The sequence below is a fragment of the Octodon degus genome, unplaced genomic scaffold (assembly GCF_000260255.1).
Source record: "Octodon degus isolate 3935 unplaced genomic scaffold, OctDeg1.0 scaffold00297, whole genome shotgun sequence".
NCBI classification, from domain to species: domain Eukaryota; kingdom Metazoa; phylum Chordata; class Mammalia; order Rodentia; family Octodontidae; genus Octodon; species Octodon degus.
The window spans coordinates 1,292,473-1,306,432 of record NW_004524873.1 but is presented as its reverse complement, the minus strand read 5'-3'; the positions used below and the strand labels follow the sequence as shown (position 1 = coordinate 1,306,432).

The window sequence follows — 13,960 nt, the reverse complement described above, 5'->3', positions numbered from 1 at the left end:
TATATCCTGAAAGTAAAGTTTGGGCCAGTACCCACAATTTGGAAGTCCTTACCTAAGGCCAAGGTGTCCATCAAGAGCTTGCAATAAAGCGTCCTTGTTCCTATGCAGTCATCTGTTTTGTGGGCACTTATCTTTGTTCTTTGTCATTCTGCTGTTATACTACCATATTGTCTGTTTTGAAACATTTTTTGAAATTGGTTGTTGTGATGCTCCCACCTTTATTCTTTTTATTCAAGATTTCTTTGACTATTAAGGTCTTTTGTGCTTCCATATAAATTTAGTTCTTTATTAATTCTGTGTAGGATATCATTGGTATATTAGTAGATTTTGTAATGAGTCTACAAATCATGTTAGTGTGGATATTCTAGCAGTATTAATTCTTTTGATAAATTCACATGGGAAGTCTTTCCTTTTTTGTCCCTTAAGTTTCTTTAATCATGTGTCATAATTCGATTCTTTCAATTATTTTATTCCTAGGTTTTATTGTTTTTTTTGTTTTGTTTTGCAGCTCTTATGAATGATATTTTCATTATTTCTTTCTCAACAAGTACTTTGATCACATATAAAATGCTATTGACTTTAAAAATCTTTTTTAAAATCTTTATTTATTTATTCGGTACAGGATCTCACCACACAGCTCAGACTCATAGTGATCCTCTTGTCTCAACATCCCCATGCTAGGATTACAGGCATGACACACTATGTGTGGTTTTGATGGCTGGAACAGCATAGGACCGACATGGCATGTGGTACTGAGGATCAAACCCAGGTCCTTGGGCTTGCCAGGCAGGTGCTTAGACTGCTAAGCTATCTCCTTATCTTGCTACTGACTTTTGTATGATGATTTTATATCCTACAAATTTACTAAATTTGGTTGTCGTTCTGATAGCTTTTTGGTGGTATTTTTACATAGAATCATAAAGTTCCTACTTCGAATCTGCATAGAGTCTATATGTAGAAACATGTTATCCACAAACAGCTATAATGTGACTTCCTCTCAGCATTCCTATGCTTTTTATTTCTCTTTCTTGCTTACCTGGTCTGGGTAAAATTTCTAGTACTATTTAGGTAAAGTAGGAAGAGAGGAAATCCTTGTCTTTTTCCATGTCTGAGACACAGGGCTTTCAGTATAATGTTTAGTGCAGGCTTCCACATATAACTATTATTACACACATGTATAATTCTATATTTAATTTGTGCCAGTCTTTATCATAAAGGATACTGAGTTTTGTTGCATGCCGAGGTAGATCTTTTAATTTGACTGAGAAGCATAATTTCAGTGTAATAAACTACATATATTTAAAATTCATGCAGGGCATGGTGGCACATGACTGTAATCTCAGGACTGGGAGACTGAGGCAGGAGAATGGTCATGAGTTCAAAGCCAGCCTTGGATACATAGTGAGTTCAAGGCTGGCCTAAACTACATGATGAGACCCTGTCTCAAAATAAAGTTCTTAATTTCATCAATTTAGACATATGTAGAGTGCTGAAGATGTCTCTATAGTCAAGACAGGGAACATTTTCCTACTTGTCAGGATGTCCCTCGCTGCGCTTTGCAACCCATCCTTTCTTCAACTCATCTGCTTTTTGGCTAACCATCAATTTGATTTCTATCATTATAGATTAATATTATTGCTTTAACCAATAAGTATAATAGAAATGATATTGTGGGATACCAAAGTCTGGGTCACTGCAGTTTCTTTCTCACATACTCATACTTAGAGCACTAAGTCACATAAAAGGTCTGACTACCTGAAGCTACCACGCTATGAGAAGTCAAGTTATAACAGAGATTGTTTTGCAAGTTCTCCCATTTTGTAATGGCCCCCTGCAAGATATCTTGTGTTACTGAAGTATAAGATACAAAAGTGAAAAAGACTTCATATTTTTCCATTTTGGTCAAGTTTGCTAAATAGAGGAGGTTCCTTAGTAATTAATACAAGAGTCTATGGATTAGCTGTTCCTTTTAAAATGAGCCTATCCAGGAGTTATCCTGTAAGCTAAATCCATCTTGCTGCCTATTTTTCATATGGCCCTCAAGTTAAGAATGATTTCAGAGGGCCTGCGAGATAGCTCAGTGGACTAAGCACCTGCTTAGGCAAACATAGGATCCAGGGTTCAATCCCCAGCATCACATGCCCTGTCTGCTCTGCTTTCAGACACACTGAGTGACCACTGAGACTGTATGTCATGGTGCACCCCTGTAATCCCATCTCTGGGAGGCTGAAAACAGGAGGATCACTATGAGTCAGTTGTGTAGTGAGACCCTGTACCAAATCCAGAAAAAAAGAAAGAAAAGGAAAGTAATGATTTATTGGGCCAGGGAGATAATTCAACAGCATAAGTGCCTGCCTGGGTCCTGAGTTTGATCCCTAGTACCACACACACACACACACACACACACACACACACACAGAATGATTTCTACATTTTTGCTTTTTAAAAATAAAGTAGTCTGTGGGGGCTGGGGAGGATAGCTCAGTAGAATAAACACTTGCGTTCCATACACAGGGTCCTGAGTTCAATCCCCATTTCTGAAAATAAATAAATAAATAAATAAATAAATAAATAAAGATAAAGTCTAAGGGCTGGCCAGATAGCTAAGCAGACTAAAGTGCTTGCTTAGGCAGAGTGCAGTGGCCAGGGTTCAATCTCCAGCGTGCTGTGCCAGCTCTGTCTCTGGGGCACACTGAGACAGCAAATGAGACTGGGTGTGGTGGTGTATGCCTGTAATCCCAGCACTTGGGAGGTTAAAAATAGGAGAATCACTATAAATCCAATCTGTATAGTGAGACCCTGTAGACCTTGTCCTAAAAAAAAGATAAAATAAAAGTACTCTAGATAGTTTAATTTGTTGTTCAATATGCAACAGTTTTATACATTAAAAACCATTTACTTTAACTTACTAAAAAATAAAATTTATACATAATCTCAAATAATTATTTCAAAAAAACATTGTTTTTTCTCTGGAAAAAAAATAAATTTTAAGCTGCCATAAAATAGTCTTGCTCTCCTAATACAATGGTCTATACCAGAATTGTTTTTGATCCTGTTTTAAAAACAGGTGATGTGAGCAAACATAGATTTATCATCAATTTTTTGTCTTTTCAAAGATGAGTTATCTATACTAAATTTTGGTGTTTGTGAGGATTATTGCTTTCTACTCATCAACTAAAAATATCTAGCAACTTAAAAAATGTTTTTGTATATTTTATTTATTTATTTATTTTGTGGCCAGCTCAGCCCACCTTAGGGCCAGGATTAGCATGACATATGGTGCTGGGATCTAACTTTGGTCCCTGCGCATTTGTCTAAGCTCGCCTAAGCAGGTGCTTCAGACCTCTGAGTTATCTTGCTGGCCCTTTTATGTATTTTAGAGAGAGTACAGAATAGAATTAAAATTGAAAAATTATAAGCAATACAAAATTTCACTCAATGAACTAATATGAATTTCTCAGTATTTGTTGTAATGCACAATGTTGTCTTTCAAGTAGTTATTCATATTACCAGATATATACATGCAAAATTAGAAGAAGAAAGGAAGAAATAAATAAGCATTAAGAACAGGAAAAGGACAAATTCAAAAAAGGAGAAAAAACAAATTAAATATCATTTGCTCCTTTCCATAGACCAGGAGAAACTCACAATACAGTTGTCCAAACCATCCTGCTTACATACACAGATATATTTCTTTTCACAACTCCCTCTTCTGTTCTTTTCAACTCAGTAACTCTTTACTTTTGAATAAGTTCATTTCCTTTTTTCAATATCTATTGTACCTTTCAGATTCCATTTTCTCTTTCAGGTTCTAACAATTAAGTAGACAATATGTTGTTCATACATATGGGTCTAATTTATTTCATATAAGAGCATGGTCTCTAGTTGCATCCATTTACTGACAAAAGTCTCAAATTTATTCTATTTTATAGCTGGATGATACTGCACTGTGTAAAAATACCACATCTTCTTTATCCAATCCTCATAATGGGCATCTGGGTTGTTTCCAGGATTTAGCTATGACAAATTGCACTTCTATAAACATGGGTGCACATGTACCACTATGGTATGATGTTTTCAGTTCTTCTAGAAAAATACCCATGAGGAGAATAGCTGGCCTGAATGGGATCTTCAATGCTAGCTTTTGAAGAAATCTCCACACTGATTTCCATAGTGATTGTACAGTCTGCACTCCCAACAACAGTGAAGGGTTTCTTTTTCCCCATAGCCCATCCAGCATTTGTTATTGGCTGACTTCTTCATGTTAGCCATTCTTTCTGGGGTGAGATGGAATCTCAGAGTAATTTTAATTTGCATTTCTCAAATGATCAATGATGTTAAAACATTTTTTCATATGTTTACTTGACATTTATATTTCTTCATCTGAAAAGTATATATTCATCTCAGATGCCCATTTTTGGATTGGGTCTTTGAATTTGTGGGGGCTGATTTTTTGAAATTCTTTATATGTTGTAGATATAAGACCTTTATCAGAAGGACAGTTGGTTATAATTTTTTCACATTTTGTGGGCTTTCTTTTTACCCTGTTTGAGATTTGCTTTGAAGTGCAGAAACTTTAAAAAAAAAAAAAAGATGAGATCTCAGTTGTTGATTCTTTGAAGTATTTTCCATTCAGTTTGGCTTTTGTTCATGAACCGTCTACCTACACCTATGTCTTTAAGATTTCTATCTACACTTTCCTCTAGAAAATTTAGTGTTTTTGTTTTAACATTTAAATATTCGATCCATTTTGGCTTTAGCTTTGTGCATAGTGTTAGGCTTGGGTCTAGTTTTAGCCTTTGGCATTTGAAAAGGCAATTTTTCTAGCACCATTTATTAAAGAGGCTGTCTTTCTTCCAATGAATATATTTGCCCCTTTGTCAAAGATAAGGTGGTTGAGTGTGATTGCAGTTGTGTGTGCATCTTCTAATCTGTTTCATTAATTCTCAGGTCTGTCTCCATCCCAGTGTCATGATGATTTCATCACAGTAGATTTATAGTATAATTTCAGGTAAGAAATTGTGATACCTCTTGCCTTTGTTTCCCAGGATTGCTAGTTCCAAATGAATTTGAAGAAAGTTTTCTCTAGCACTGTGAGGTATACTAATGGTATTTTGATGAGCATTTCATTAAATCTGTATAACAATTATGGGAGTATGGCCATTTTCACAATGTTCATTCTTCTATCCAGAAACATGGAATGTTTTTCCATTTTCTCAAATCCTCTTCAATATCTTTTCTCAGAGTACCATAATTTTCACTGTATAAATCTTTTACACCCTTTGTGAGATTGATTTGTAAGTATTTCTTTTTTTTTGGATGCTACTGTGAAAGATGTGGTTTCCCTAATTTTGCTCTCAGTGCATTCATTTTTTCCCCATAATTTTATTGAAAGACAAATAGCAATGAGACAGTTTCAAATCCAATTGGTAGGACAGTTTCAGTAATTAACACATTGCATACTCTCTTCCTAGTGGTTATTTGCTGTACAAGATGCAGACATTATATTTTATTTACAAACACTATTACAACAAATTCCTCTATTCATTAAGAGAATGTAACTATATATCTATCCTAGCCATTTTGAATACACAGATACAAAATGGACATTCATCTGTATCCCCTTTTTTGTTTAGTTCCGTCATTTGAATATTATAGTTGTGTTAACTGAGCAGAATATTCTAAAAGAGTCTAGTAATCCATAATAGTATTGGGTATCCCTCTTGATTGGCAGTGTCAGAAATTATTGACCTGAGTCTCCTACAGCTCAACATTAACAACATGGCTTTACTTCTTATACTTCGTTTTTATACTTTTCTGCTGGATGGTTAAGACCAAGGTAAAGCAAGACCTATGCAACAAGAGTTGTAGCTTTAGGAACTGATAAGGTCAGTGAAATCCCCTCAGAATTTATCCTGAGACCCTGTACCTCAGATTGTAGAACCTTTGTCAGTGTCAGCCATGTGGATAAGTCATGTCCATTGCTTGGCCAATGTGCTCCCTGTGAAATCCTGAGAGAATGTTTTCTCTCCATGTGACTTTCCTTAAGCACACTCTACATCATCGATCACTTTCCTCTTTGGCCCCATAATCTCCTTGATCAGAAAATTTGTGACACTACTGAGTTATGTGATGTTACAATACTGTATTCATTTTTGGTGTACAAAATTACTACTGATTTTTGGATGTTGACTTTGTATCCTGCTACATTGCTGAATTTGATGATTAACACTACAAGATTCTATTTAAAAAAAATAATAATATTGGGTCTACAGGGTCTACAGGGTCTCATTACACTGCTCAGACTCATAGTGATCCTCCTGTTTTCAGCTTCCCAAGTGCTAGGATTGCAGGCATGCACCATCATGCCCAGTCTCAATCGCTGTCTCAACATGACTCAGGGGCAGGGCCAGAACAGCATGCTGGGGATCGAACCCCCAGCCTTGTGTCTGCCTAAGGAGGTGCTTTAATCCACTAAGCCGTCTGGCTGGATCTGTACAAGATTCTTGGTAGAGTGTTTGGATTCCTCTATGTAGAGTATCACGTCATCCGCAAATAATGATAATTTTACTACTTTTCCAATTCTTACTCCTTTTGTTTCTCTCTCTTGTCTAATTGTTCTGGCTAATGTTTCCAGAACTATATTGACTTGCACTGTATGGTATCTGCACTCAACAGTTATTCCTGATGGTGTGTTCAAAAGACAGTGCCATAGAAATTCAGTATCTGGCATCGTTGGTTTTCATGTCTTTGTGCATGTTAAACCTGGTATTTCTATTGATACATTATTTTATGTCTTATGTTTATTCATTTTAGCACAGAATATTCTATACAGTGATTCTTTTTTTCTTAATTTAGGGTGTCAGACTGAGGCAGATCCATCTACCATAAATGGTAGATGGGATGGCTGGATTAAGCTTCAATTCTTTCAAAAAGGCCTACTCTGAAGACAGCCTCATTAAAGTGACCCTAATTAAATCACATGAAATTTCTTTAAAATAAGATTTACTTAATTTTTTAAAAAAGAACTATATTGAATAGGAGTGGAGACAGTGGATATCCTTGTGTTGTTTCTGATTTTAAGGTGAAAGCTTTCAGTTTTTGCCTATTTAGGATGATGTTGGTTGTTGGTTTCTCATAGATGGCTTTTATAAAGTTGAGATATAGATAATCTATTCCAATTCTCTGCAGGGTTTTTATCATGAATTAGTGTTGGAGATTGTCAAAAGCTTTTTCTGCATCTATTGAGATGATTATGTGGTTTTTGGTCTTGGTTCTATTGATGTGGTGTATTACATTTATGGATTTGCATATGTTGAACCATCCCTGCATTCTTAGAATCAATCCCCTTTGGTCATGATTAATATAATCTTCTTGATGATTTTCTGCATTCTGTTTGCTAGTATTTTATTGACTCTTTTGCACCTGTGGCCATTATAGAGATAGGCCTGCAGTTCTCTTTTTTAGCTGGATCTTTCTCTGGTTTTGTAATCAGAGTATACTTGCTTCCAGGAATGAGTTTGGGAAAATTTCATCCCTTTCAATTATTTCATTGAAGAGTTGGAGAGACATTGGTATTAAATTTTCTCTAAATTTCTTGCACGATGATGTAGAGTGTGCCTAAGGAGAGTCACATGGAGAGAAAACATTCTCTTAGGATTTCACAGGGAGCACACTGGCCAAGCAATGGCTGTGACTCATCCACATGGTTGACATTGACAAAGCTTCTACAATCTGAGGAACAAGATCTCAGGATAAATCCTGAGGGAATTTCACTGACCTTATCAGTTCCAAAAGCTAAACTCTTGTTACATAGGTCCTGCTTTACCTTGGTCTTAACCATCTAGCAGAAAAGTATAAAAACGAAGTATAAGAAGTAAAGCCATTGTGTTATGTTGAGCTGTAGGGGACTCAGGTCAACAATTTCTGACATTGCCAGTGAAATGGAAGACCCAATACTATTATGGACCTCTGAACTCTTTTAGAATATTTTGATGAGTTTACACACCTATAATATTTAAATGATGGAACTTAACAAAAAAAAGGGGATACAGATGAATGTCCATTTTGTATCTGTGTATTCAAAGTGGTTAGGATAGATATATAGTTACATTCTCTTAATAGATAGAGGGATTTGTTCTAATGGTGTTTGTAAATAGGATATCAAGTCTGCATCTTGTACAGCAGTTAACCACTAGGAAGAATGTATGCAATGTGTTAATTGAAACTGTCCTACCAATTTGGTTTGAAACTGTCTCATTGCTATTTGTTTTTCAATAAAATTATGGAAAAAAATAAATTTCTTGTAGAATTCTACTACAAATCCATCAGTACCTGGGCTCTTCTTTATTGGTAGGTTTTTTTTTTTATTACACTTGCAATTTCATTTCTTATTGTTGGGTTATTCAGAGTTTGTATGTCTTCTTGCCCCAGCTTTGGCATTTCATATATGTTTTTCTAGGGGAACAGATATAGTACAAGGAACAGATATAACAGAAGATGTACCAGTCACAGAGTTGGATGAGGAAGTGTGCTGAGAGCATCTGCACACCACCAACTGAAGGATCCAGTCCCAAGGTTTTAAGCTCACTGCAGTATTCCATCTCTAGCAGTCTCTAATGGTTTCTAATGGTCTCTAATGGTCTATAACCTTAAACTTTGGGTCTGAAATAGAAGACTGAAGAATCTGTGATAGAAAGCTGAAAGATCTGATGTGGAGACTGAAGAATCTGCACTGGAAGCCAGAAGATAAGTCCAAGCTGACTGCAAAGACTGAAGTTCGTCTGAGGAAGTGGAAGGCTGTATTAGGTTGTTGTAGCTTCCCATTCACCTTAATAACAGGGTATGGCAATACTAAGAGGTGTCCCAAGGGATCTCCTGTACTCCATGTATAGTCTTGCTTTCCTCCATTGTGGAGTAGCCATCCAGTTTCCCCTTTAATAGTCTGGTTTAATCACCCCTGACAACACTGTGATTCCTTTTTTTAGCCTGTTTCCTCAGAGGCATGAGGAGACCAAAGTGACCAGGGAAAAATCTTAGCTTCCAGTTCAATGGTATCATTGCTGTGCTTCCTGAAACAAGCCTTTCCCCCTCTGGGACTAGGACTTCTAGTCCAGAAAACATAAGGTTGTAGGAACAGGAAGCAAAAATTTTGCTAGTGGATCCCTAGGGATAATGGTGAGTGGTACCATTCCTATTCCCACCCCTTGATTCCTGGACCCATGATTCCTGGCTATGGGAGACACAGTGCCATACAAAGAGCATTGATTCAAAGCATATACCACCTGTTGAGGTGCATTACCCCAGCCCTGTAAAATATTGCCACCTATCTGATGCTGTAAGTGCATCTTCAAAAGACCATTGCACTGTTCTACTAATCCAGCTGCTTCTGGATGATGAGACACATGGTAAGACCAGTGAATGCCATGAGCATGAGCCCATTGCTTCACTTCTTTGGCTATAAAATGTGTTTCTTGGTCAGAAGCAATACTGTGTGGAATTCCATGGTGGTGGATAAGGCATTCTGAAAGTCCACAGATGGTAGTTTTGTCAGAAGTGTTATGTTAAGTAAATGCAAACCTGTATCCACAATATGCGTCTATGCCAGGGTGCACAAAGTGCAGTCCCTTCCATGATGGAAGTGGTCCAATATAATCAACCTGCCACCAGGTTGCAGGTTGATCACTGTGGGAATGGTGCCATATTGAGGACTCAGTGTAGGCCTCTGTAGCTGGCATATTGGACATTAAGCAGTGGCTATAGCCAGATCAACTTTGGTGAGTGAGAGTCCATGTTGCTGATCCCATGCATAACCTCCATCCTTGCCCCCGAGGTCACTCAGTGGCCAAGGAAGGAGGTTTTCCACTATCCACAGAATGGGTCATCTTATCCACTTGATTATTAAAGTCCTCTGCTGCTAATGTCACCTTTTGGTGAGTGTTCACGTGTGAAACATATGCTTACATCCTTTATCCATATGGAGAGGTCTATCCACATTCCTCTTCCCAAATATCCTTGTCCAATCATGATCCTTCCAAGCTCCTCACCATCCAGCCAGACTTTTGGCTACAGCCCATGAGTCAGTATATAGCTGCACATCTGGCCATTTCTTTCTCCAGGCAAAGTGTACTACTAGGTGCACTGCCCAAAGTTCTGCCCACTATGATGATTTTCCTTCACCACTGTCCTTTAGTGATGCACCAGAAAGGGGTTGTAATGCTGCAGCTGTCCACTTGCGGGTGGTGCCTGTATAGCATGCAAAGCCATCTGTAAACTAGGCCCTAGTCTTCTCTTCCTCTGAAAGCTGATTATATGGTACACCCCACAATGCCATAGGTGCATGCTAGAAAACAGAAGGCAATACAGCAGGTGTAGGAGCCAGAGGTATCTGGGAAACCTCCACATATAATTTACTTGTACCCTCTGGACCTGTCCTGGCTCTATCATGAATGTGCCACTTTCATTTAATGATGGACAGTTACTGAGCATGTCCAAACTTATTACTTGATTGATCAGATAATACCCAGGCCATGACAGGCAACTCAGGTCTTATGATGACCTGGTGTCCCATAGTCAAGTGATCAGTTTCCACTAAGGCCCAGTAGCAGGTGAAGAGCTGTTTCTCAAAAGGAGAGTAGTTGTCTACAGATGATGGCAGAGCCTTGCTCCAAAATCCTAAAGGCTTCCACTGCAATTCATATATGGGGGCCTGCCAGAGACTCCAAACAGCATCCATATCTACTACTGATACTTCAAGTACCATTGGATCTGCTGGATCTGCTCTGTCCAGGGGCAGAGCAGCCTGGACCTGTTGCAGGGCTTTTTCCTGTTCTGGGCCCCACTCAAAATTAGCAGCTTTTCGAGTCACTCTGTAAATGAGCCAGAGTAAGATACTTAAGTAAGGAATATGTTATCTCCAAAATCCAAATAAGCCCACTGGGTGCTGTGCCTCCTTTTTGGTCATAGGGGGAGCCAGATGCAACAACTTATCTTTTACCTTAGAAGGAATATCTCTACATGCTCCATACCACTGGAATTCTAGAAACTTCACTGAGGTGGAAGGACACTGAATTTTTGTGGGATTTATTTCCCATCCTCTGGCTCTCAAATGCTGTACTAATAAATCCAAGGTGGTTGCCACCTCCTGCTCACTAGGTCCAAACAGCATAACATCATCAATATGATGGACCAGTGTGATATCTTGAGGGAGAGAAAAGTGATCAATGTCCCTATGAATTAAGTTGTGACACAGGGCAGGAGAGTTAATATACCCTTATGGTAAGACAATGAAGGTATATTTCTGGCCTTTCCAAGTGAAAGCAAGTTGTTTCTGATGATCCTTATGAATAGGTATGGAGAAGAAGGCATTTGCCAAATCAACAGCTGCATATCAACTACCAGGGGATGTGTTAATCTGCTCAAGCAAGGAAACCACATCTGGTACTGCAGCTTCAATTGGAGTCATCACCTGGTTCAGTTTATGATAATCTGCTGTCATTCTCCAAGACCCATCCATCCTCTGCACAGGCCAAATGGGAGAACTAAATAGAGATGTGGTGGGGACCACCACCCCTTCATCTTTCAAGTCCTTGGCAGTGGCACTAATCTCTGTAATTCCTCCAGGAGTGCAGTACTGCTTTTGATTCACTATTTTATCAGGCCAGGGCAACTCTAATGGCTTCCATTTGGCCTTTCCAATCATAATAGCCCTCACTTAACAGGTTAGGGAACCAATGTGAGGATTCTGCCAAGTACTAAGTTTATCTGTCCCAATTATACATTCTGGAACAGGGGAAATGACTACAGGATGGATTCGAGGGCCTATTGGACCCACTGTGAGTTGGATCTTTGCTAAAATGCCATTGATCACCTGCCCTCCATAGGCCCCTGCACATGGAGGGCCATTATGATGTTTTGGATCCCCTGGAATCAGTGTCAGTTCAGAACCAGTGTTTAGCAGTCCCCTAAATGTCTAATCATTCCCCTTTCCCTAATGTATAGTCACTCAGGCAAAAGGCCTTAGGTCCCTCTGGGAAAGGATAGGAGAAATACTGACTGTTATACAAATTCTGGGGACATTAGGATCCTTCCCCAAGGAGACCTGACCTCCCCATCATTCAAGGGGTTCTGGGTCTGTAAATTGGCTCAAATCTGCAAACTGGTTGAGTGGCCAGGATTGTCTATTACCACGATTTGAAGTAAGTCTCTGTTGTTTTGCCCCTAAATTCTTTCATTTATAGAAATCTAGTAAAAGTTTTGTAGGTTTCCCATCTGTCTCACTTATGGGAACACTGGCTAATCAGCCAATGCTGTAGGTCTGTGGGTGTCAGATTATTGTGGTCATTGTTCTGCTTCTGCTGTCCATGGTGATTAAGTGCTGCCACTTGACCTCTGCCATTCTGGGATCCAATGAAGCCCATGGCCCTTAAATTTCCTATTTGAGTAACTGTGGTCCCACCATAAGGTCTGGCATATAAGAAGAGCAATGACAGGGCTCTTCAGGGATGCTGGTGCTCCCCTCACAAATCTGTTTCTCAAGGTGTTAGTGAAGGGTATGATTTCAGGATTTTCCAAATGTGGAGGATTAGGTTTAACATGACAGATCCACACCAGCATTCTCATTTCCCTAAGCCTCTGAATCCCTTCATCAATAGTAAACTATGGAATATCAAGCATCTCTAACTTATTCACTGTAGGCCATCTTTTGAACCACACTTCTGCCAACCAGCCAAATAGACTATTAACACCTTTCTTTACTCCATGAACCACAACATTAACTTTAGAATCCCTATTTAGTGGGCCCTTATCAACAAACTCAGCCTGATCCAGGTGTATGTTTTTTCCACCATTATCCCACACTTGTAAAATCCATTCCCAAGCTTGCTCATTAGGCCTCTGCTTATAAGAGTTAGAAAACTCAAGAAGATCTTTGGGAGAATAACAGATCTCCTCATGGATCACATTATATACTTCACCCTTAGGCAAAGCCTAGAGGCAAAAAATAGGTGGTGAGGGTGGGTCCTGAGGAATCTCACCAGTGTTCTGCTCATTCCATGCAGAAATGGTTTCTACAGATGTATTAGGAGACACTAACATGGCAGAGGGTGAAGGCAGTGATTCCTCTGTCACAGTGGGTGGGGAAATCTCTTCCTCAGGCAAACTAATCTCATTACCATCTAAAAACTCAACAACCTCAGCCTCCTCAGGATTCTCCCACACATCTCCATTCCAATTCATGGGATCCCATTCTTTTCCATCAGTGCCCTCATCTTTACTTCAGATACTCTTTGAGGCTGAGCATTTACTTTACATTGCAGTTCAGCCAATCGAATTTGAGGGACTGCATTTGGGTTTCTGCAACATCAGCCATGTGGCTAAAAGAGAGGAGATTTTCTGTCAGGTTACACTTAAAAATTTTTTAACTTTTTATCTGAGTCTGGAGGTAGAAAATTGTATCTTCAAGCTCCTTATGTTCATTCATAAGTTTGTCCACTGAGGCTAAGACCAACCAACCAGCATCATTATATTCCTTACTCCACCAAAGAGATTCAAAACTTTCCTGCATGGAATCTCTAAACTTCTTATATCTCACAAGTGGTGAATTAGGATAATCAAATGGATCTATATGGCATATTTTTTCCATAATTTTATTGAGAAACAAATAGCAGTGAGACAATTTCAAATCAAATTGGTAGGACAGTTTCAATAATTAACACATTGCATACTCTCTTCCTAGTGGTTATTTGCTGTACAAGATGTAGACATGATATCCTGTCTACAAACACTATTAGAAAAAAATCCTTCTGTTCATTAAGAGACTGTAACTATATATCTACCCTAACCATTTTGAACACACAGATACAAAATGGACATTCATCTGTATCCCCTTTTTTGTTTAGTTCCATCATTTGAATATTATAGGTGTGTTAACTCAGCAAAATATTCTAAAAGAGTCCAGTAG

At 38.5% G+C, this 13,960-nt stretch overlaps 1 non-coding gene and 1 pseudogene across 1 annotated transcript; one reads left to right on the top strand and one right to left on the bottom strand.

Annotated features, from left to right (window-relative positions):
- Positions 1 to 6,650: 6,650 nt before the first annotated feature.
- LOC111814355 lies at positions 6,651 to 6,788 on the top strand. The gene has a single exon (XR_002819362.1). It is a non-coding gene; the product is annotated as a small nucleolar RNA SNORA8 (small nucleolar RNA).
- A 2,319-nt stretch (positions 6,789 to 9,107) lies between these two features.
- On the bottom strand, positions 9,108 to 12,419 carry LOC105741111 (annotated as a pseudogene).
- Positions 12,420 to 13,960: the final 1,541 nt, after the last annotated feature.